Source organism: Durio zibethinus, unplaced genomic scaffold, assembly GCF_047325235.1.
Source record: "Durio zibethinus cultivar Kanyao isolate XHJ-2024 unplaced genomic scaffold, ASM4732523v1 HiC_scaffold_97, whole genome shotgun sequence".
Taxonomy (NCBI): domain Eukaryota; kingdom Viridiplantae; phylum Streptophyta; class Magnoliopsida; order Malvales; family Malvaceae; genus Durio; species Durio zibethinus.
Genome location: NW_028322720.1, coordinates 29,449 through 36,098, shown reverse-complemented (window position 1 = coordinate 36,098; position 6,650 = coordinate 29,449). Strand labels below are relative to the sequence as shown.

Sequence of the window (6,650 nt, the reverse complement as noted above, 5' to 3'; positions counted from 1 at the left end):
ATTATCTACGTTCCCAATGTGCTTATGATGTAGCACCAGGCGGACTGTTAGCCAGTGTGTATCATCTTACGAGAATAGAGTATGGTGTAGATCAACCGGAAGAAGTATGTATAAAAGTATTTGCTCCAAGGAGTAACCCTAGAATTCCGTCTGTTTTCTGGGTTTGGAAAAGTGCGGATTTTCAAGAACGAGAATCTTATGACATGTTGGGAATCTCTTATGAGAATCATCCACGACTGAAACGTATCTTAATGCCCGAAAGTTGGATAGGGTGGCCTTTACGTAAGGATTACATTGCCCCCAATTTTTATGAAATACAAGACGCTCATTGAATGATAAGAAACTAATTACAACTTCAAATATTCAAGGAATATTTGTACATTCTCTTCTAGCTCAAACGGAGGAATTGAGGTTTCATTCGTATTCTTATGGATAGGCTAATAAATAAAAAGAAATAAAAGACAATACATCATTGAAATTCTCGATTTTTGAAGATACCTTTTTATTTTATTTCGGACGAGCCGAGACAATAGGATGAACAACAAGGGTTCTATACCGTGAACTTTGTATCGCGCACATCACTTAGATGAACTCTAGAGAGTCACATAGAAAGGAATGAAGAAATGGAATATGAAAGAGAATACAAATAAATAAATGAAAGGGAATCGGATTCTATTTGTACTGTAGCTGAGATGAGTCTTGGTTATTTCTATCCTTGAACTCCTCTAGACCAGACTTTTGGTTGGGCCTTTCAACCAACTATTTTAATCTTTTTTTTTAATTAAATATGTATGAAGTATTAACATTCTTTTTGAATGTGAGGAGCCACAGCGTGAACAAATAAAAAAGAAGAGGAAAGATAATGAAATTTTTTTCTTTTACTACATTATTTATTTTTTTTACTACATTATAATTATAATAGACTCTTTGCTCATCTAAAAAATAGAAACAAAAAAAAAAAAAAAAATAAATAAAGAGAGGGTTTACTTCCAGATAGCTAGCTAGATAAGTATGTATTATGTCGATCTATATCAATTAATTTGTAGAGTAGATACTCATACAAATTAATCATACGCCGAGAACCAGATTTGAACTGGTGACACGAGGATTTTCAGTCCTCTGCTCTACCAACTGAGCTATCCCGACCATTACCGACGCATTATCCTCATAATACTAGATGACTTGGGTCTATGTCACTTAAAAATGAAAACAAAAAAAAAAACGAAAAAGTATTAAATTAAAAGGGGAATTTCTTGGATCTTTAAAAGGAAGACTTTGTAAATTTCAGTAAGAGTAATGATATGGATTATGAATCATTCAAATAGGTATTCCTTGCTCAAGGGTGTTGATTTGTACGTATATCATATATATATCACAATATATCATATCACAAGACTTGTGATAAGAGAACAAAATTCTGCTAGGATACGCTTGTAAAATGGAAAAGAATAGGATGAATGAGAAACATAAGGAACTTTGAACCACTAACAAAAAGGGTAGGATAAAATAAATAGATAGCAAACGGGCTTTTTGGGGTTGGGGATAGAGGGACTTGAACCCTCACGATTTTTAAAGTCGACGGATTTTCCTCTTACTATAAATTTCATTGTTGTCGGTATTGATATTGACATGTAGAACGGGACTCTATCTTTATTCTCGTCCGATTAATCAGTTTTTCAAAAGATTTATCAGACTATGGAGTGAATGATTTGATTAATGAATATTCTATTCGATTCTTTCTTCAACTTGGAATCGATTCACAACAATTCTTTTTATTTTTCATATAAATTGATTTTGCATATAAATAAAAAAAATACGGGTTCGAGTCGTCTTTTTTGGTTTTTCATTAGTATACCTATTTATTTTATATTTTATATAGGTATATCTTGCATCCTTTCTGGAGTTTCGATATAAGGATTCCTTTACCAACAGTCAACCCCATTTGTTAGAATAGCTTCCATTGAGTCTCTGCACCTATCCCTTTTTTATTATTCTCGCTTGTTGAACCTTTGTTTATTTTCGTAAAATAATAGGATTTGGCTCAGGATTGCCCATTTTTCATTCCGGGGTTTCTCTGAATTTGAAAGTTATCACTTAGTAGGTTTCCATACCAAGGCTCAATCCAATCCAATTAAGTCCGTAGCGTCTACCAATTTCGCCATATCCCCTTTGTGTCTTGAGATTAGGATCTCATTAGGATGCACTTCCTTCCCCCTTTCTCCTTCCCTTCCTTTCCCCTTCTTTCATTTATTTATTTTCTTTCTTTTTATGCGAAAACCGTTGAATTTAGTATTGAATTTAGTAGATATAGATACTGATTCTTATATCGAAGGGTCTTTACCTATTTTATTTCTTGTTTGTTTATCTTCTTTCGTCTCTATCGGAGACCCGTATTTATTTGGTCCAATCAGAAAATATTTTATCATTTCTGTATTCGCAATTCAATATAGATGGATATTCCATAACATATATATGCCCCCCTTACTCTCAGTTTTCTCAGGCAATTTACTCGAACGGTCGATTTTTTTTTTTTTTTTCGTCTTAGCTTCCGCCTTTATGAATGAAAACAAAAGAAAGGAGTCTCTCATCTCTCATTATGATCTGGATTTCATTTCTATGGGTTGCATCTTTTCTTTTTTCTTTAATTTTATTTTTATTCTTATTCTTTTATTAGACTATCCTATATAACCATAATAAGATAACTAAAAAAATAAAAATAAAAATGAAAATTGAATTTATTCATTATTAAAATTTATTCATTTTAAAATTTATTCATTATTAATTATTTATTTTCTAGTATAATAGCATAATAGCTAGAACTAATTATTCCATTCATTTCTATTTCGACTTCGAAGATAATTCGAATTAGTTAGTCTAAAAAACAAAGTTTCATTCTAATTATTTAGACTTATAACGTATCATTTATATAATGATAATATATATATAAATTATATATAAATATAAATTATATATAAATGCATAAAAATATTTTCACTATAATTATCTAATTATTAGACTCTATTTATAATTCTAAACTAAATATAAATAAATTAAATATATATTAAATCTATATTAAATATAAATAAATATTAAATATAAATAAATTAAATCTATATTAAATCTATCTATCTATATTAAAATTAAATCTATCTATTAAATTAAATCTATATCTATATCTATATAAAAAAAAAAAATTATATATAATTTAAATGTAAAATATACTAAAAATATACTAAAAAATACTAAAAATATAAAATAAAAAATATAGTAATATTATACTTAGTATACTAATATTATACTAATATATATATAATACTAAATTATATATATAATACTAAATAGAATATAATACTAAATAGAATAGAATACTAAATAGAATAGACTAATAGAATAAAGATAACATATAATAAAATAAATATAAAATAAAAATATATAATATAGAGATAAATAATAAATAATTATAAAAATTATAAATATATTTATAATTTATTTTTATAATTTTTATAATTATAATAAAATTAGAATTAAATTATAATAATATTATTATAATTTAATATTATTAAATATAATGTTATTAAATATTAATATGATTAAATTAAAATATGATTAAATTAAAATATCATTTTTAATATGATTAAAATATAATCAAATAGAATGATTAAAATATAATCAAATAGAATTATATTATTCTATTCTTAATTATTATATTCTATCAATATTAGATTGAATATTAGATTGAATCTACCATTATTATATATTATTATATATTATTATATATCATTATATTAAATATGATTATATTAAATATGGCATAAATTATGTATGGCATAAATATGGCATTTAAAATTTAAAATTCTAGTTTTTCTAAATTCTAGTCTATAATTCATATTAATAATTCATAGTAATTATGAATAACTAATAGATAGTTAATAGATAAGATCGTAATAGTTTGCTGAATTCCTATGGATACAAAATTTCTATTATTTGAGCCCGCTTAGCTCAGAGGTTAGAGCATCGCATTTGTAATGCGATGGTCATCGGTTCGATTCCGATAGCCGGCTTTCTCTATTTGTTTGCTTTTTTACTTTTTTACATGATTGATAATGTTTTTTTGAAATCAAAGAACATTGAAAAAGCTTTTTCCCCTTTTCTTTCCAAAGGTCAACGATCCGTTTATTATGTCGTAGAAACTTTCAATTAGGAATAAAATTGGAGGAGTTAGATCTTTGCAGAATAAATCAAGAAAAAAAAAAAGGAAACTTTTTTTGGTTTAATTTTTAGATTTTAATTTTTATATTTTATATTTAATATATATTTTATATTTAATATATTTATATATTATATATATTTTATTTTAATTTCTATTTTTTGTATACATTATATACAATATACATTATATACAATACAAAAAAGTATGGATATTGATCCAATTCATCTCATTAATATTTGTAGTACAATCCTTCAGTCGATTTCGCTTCATTTAGTTCAGTTTTAATTTAGGTTTATGAAATTTCAATAAAATTCAAATTAATAAGGAGTCTTTATGTCGCGTTACCGAGGGCCTCGTTTCAAAAAAATACGCCGTCTGGGGGCTTTACCGGGACTAACTAGTAAAAGTCCTAGAGCCGGAAGCGATCTTAGAAACCGATCGCGCTCCGGTAAAAAATCTCAATATCGTATTCGTTTAGAAGAAAAACAAAAATTGCGTTTTCATTATGGCCTTACAGAACGACAATTACTTAAATACGTTCGTATTGCCAGAAAAGCAAAAGGGTCAACAGGTCAGGTTTTACTACAATTACTTGAAATGCGTTTGGATAACATCCTTTTTCGATTAGGTATGGCTTCAACTATTCCTCAAGCCCGCCAATTAGTTAACCATAGACATATTTTAGTTAATGGTCGTACAGTAGATATACCAAGTTATCGCTGCAAACCCCGAGATATTATTTCAGCGAGGGATGAACAAAAATCTAGAACTCTGATTCAAAATTATCTTGATTCATCCACCCATGAGGAATTACCAAAGCATTTGACCCTTCACACATTACAATATAAAGGATTAGTCAATCAAATAATAGATAGGAAATGGGTCGGTTTGAAAATAAATGAATTGCTTGTCGTAGAATATTATTCTCGTCAGACTTAAACCTAACTAAAATAACAAAACAAGGGTTCTGCTCCCTTTTCACCTGAGTTAAGGTTAAGTAAAGGAAGACAGGGTAAGGGATTTGATTCGGAAATTTTATTTTTCTCCTATTCATGTATGATAGATCCGTAGGTAGATTTTCATCCCCTGTACGCTATTTTACGTATTCCGTATTAAAAAGAAATTGGGAATAGAGAATCTATATCAAAGAAGGGTCTAACTCTTTAGTATCTGTTCTTATTTGATTTGATACATTGTAGTCAGTTACATTGGCGAATTAGGTGAAGGTGCGGAAAGAGAGGGATTCGAACCCTCGGTAAACAAAAGTCTACATAGCAGTTCCAATGCTACGCCTTGAACCACTCGGCCATCTCTCCTACATAATTATTATGGCCGATAACCCGAGCGAATAGCGAGTTATTCATATTAGATTGTTCGAGAGGTACGAACAATATCAATTCTAACTAGAAAACTAGCTATAAAAATAGAAAACTTTTCATCACTTTTTTCAGCACTTTTTCTTTAGCCTCCCGACTCGAAGAAATTTTTTTGTGAGGGGGCTGTTAAAAATAAATAATATAATACGATAAACATATACCATATATATCTATTCATGTTTGCGAAAAAGGCACTCCCATCTTTTTTCTGATATTTCTACCGGACTGGATTAAATCAATGAATTGAAACGAATCAAATCAATCGATTGGTTTTTTTTTTTTAGACTATGCTTAATGGATATTTTTAGTTCATAATTCTCTTTAGACTCTAATTCCCCATTTCTATAAGAATTCTAAAATTCTTTTCCAGTTTTAGATCTCTCAACAACAACCTCTTACTCTGTAAATCTATTACAAATTCATAAATCCTCTAAGGGATTTTTATATTTGATTATATGTTGTATACCTGCTATGCACAAAACACAAAAAAGGGCAGTTATTTTATTTTCATCATAGAACGATTATTCGATTATTTTTCCTCTTTTTATCATAATTTAATCAAAACTTCTCTAATTTTGCTAATCTATCCTAATCCGTAGGATAAATTTTTTGATTCTTCAACTTCGATGAAATCGTAATAATTCTTTTTTCTTTTTATATTTTATTCTTATACTAATAAATTCTTATACTAATAAATTTGGATGAAATAAAATAGGATTCAAATATTTCTTTTTTTTTTTTTTTCTTGATTCCTGCCAAAAAAATTGAAGTAAAGTAGAGGGCTATATCTTTTTTTTTTTTTTTTTTATGGAATGGGTCTGCTTTTATGTTATTTCGTACTGTACGCTTCCTTTGTTTGTGAGATCCTTTTTTTTTTCTCACGAAGGGGTAATGAAAAGAGTTATAGAATGGATTGCTACCTATGCCTAGATCGCGGATAAATGGAAATTTTATTGATAAGACCTTTTCAATCGTAGCCAATATCTTATTACGAATAATTCCGACAACTTCAGGAGAAAAAGAGGCATTTACTTATTACAGAGATGGTGCGATTTGATTATTAT

General features: G+C 28.0%; 3 non-coding genes across 3 annotated transcripts; 1 reads left to right on the top strand and 2 right to left on the bottom strand.

The window, feature by feature from the left end:
• Positions 1-1,073: 1,073 nt before the first annotated feature.
• TRNAF-GAA (transfer RNA phenylalanine (anticodon GAA)) lies at positions 1,074-1,146 on the bottom strand. The gene has a single exon. It is a non-coding gene; the product is annotated as a tRNA-Phe (tRNA).
• A 2,842-nt stretch (positions 1,147-3,988) lies between these two features.
• On the top strand, positions 3,989-4,061 carry TRNAT-UGU (transfer RNA threonine (anticodon UGU)). The gene has a single exon. It is a non-coding gene; the product is annotated as a tRNA-Thr (tRNA).
• A 1,378-nt stretch (positions 4,062-5,439) lies between these two features.
• TRNAS-GGA (transfer RNA serine (anticodon GGA)) lies at positions 5,440-5,526 on the bottom strand. The gene has a single exon. It is a non-coding gene; the product is annotated as a tRNA-Ser (tRNA).
• Between the last annotated feature and the right edge of the window lie 1,124 nt (positions 5,527-6,650).